Source organism: Theobroma umbraticum, unplaced genomic scaffold, assembly GCF_002168275.2.
Source record: "Theobroma umbraticum cultivar Fairchild unplaced genomic scaffold, ASM216827v3 scaffold_20.0, whole genome shotgun sequence".
Taxonomy (NCBI): domain Eukaryota; kingdom Viridiplantae; phylum Streptophyta; class Magnoliopsida; order Malvales; family Malvaceae; genus Theobroma; species Theobroma umbraticum.
In genome coordinates this window covers 2,633,785-2,634,777 of record NW_018397266.1, presented here as the reverse complement: position 1 = coordinate 2,634,777, position 993 = coordinate 2,633,785, and positions in this window count along the sequence as shown.

Here is a 993-nt window from a genome sequence, read left to right as displayed (position 1 = left end):
TAGTAAACTAGAAGTTTACTAATGATTTTAATGTTTGGCATGACCGGTTGGACCATCTTGGATCAATAATGATACAAAAAATGATTGAAAATTTATATGATCATTGATTAAAAAACTAGAAGATTTTTCAATCTAATAAATTCTATGTGCTGTTTGCTCTGAAGGTAAATAAATTATAAGACTATCACCAGCTAAAGTTGGGATTCAATTCCTTACGTATTTAAATAATGTTTAGGTTATATGTGGATTCATAGATCTACTATATGAACCATTAGATATTTTACGATTTTAATCGATACATTGACTAGATGGTCACATGTGTACTTATTATTAGCTTGCAATTTGATATTGACAATCATTCGTTTGCAAGCACATCTTCTTAGTTAAATAATCAAGATTATTTATCTTAATGATGTTGGTGGATTTACATCTTAAGCCTTTAATATTGCATATTAGTTGGAATAACCATTGAACAGCCTATTGCTTATATTTCTACATAAAATGATCTAGCAAAATTATTTATTAAACATTTTCAACTGATTGTAAGGCCGTTACTTATAAAATTCAAAATCCCAATGTCTATTTAGGAGGGTATGCCATTTTGGATGCAGCAGCATTTGTATGCATCAGGCCGAATGAATTATTATAAATTATCCCTATATAATTAGTTTATGGTCAGAAACCAAATATTTTTCATCTAAAAATTTTTAGATGTGCGGTATTTGTTGCAATTGCTCCACCACAATGCACAAAGATAGATCCTTAAAGGAGATTATAAATATATGTTAGATACAAATCTCCATTTGTAATCAAATATCTAAAATTATCAATAGGAGATTTATTCATGACAAAGTTTATCAATTATCATATTGATGAAATAATTTTTTCAATATTAGGGAGAGCAAAAAAATAAGCAGTTGTAAAAGAAAATTTCTTAGAATAAATTATTATTATCTAGTTTTAATCTTCGCAAAAATCAATATGAACTTGAAG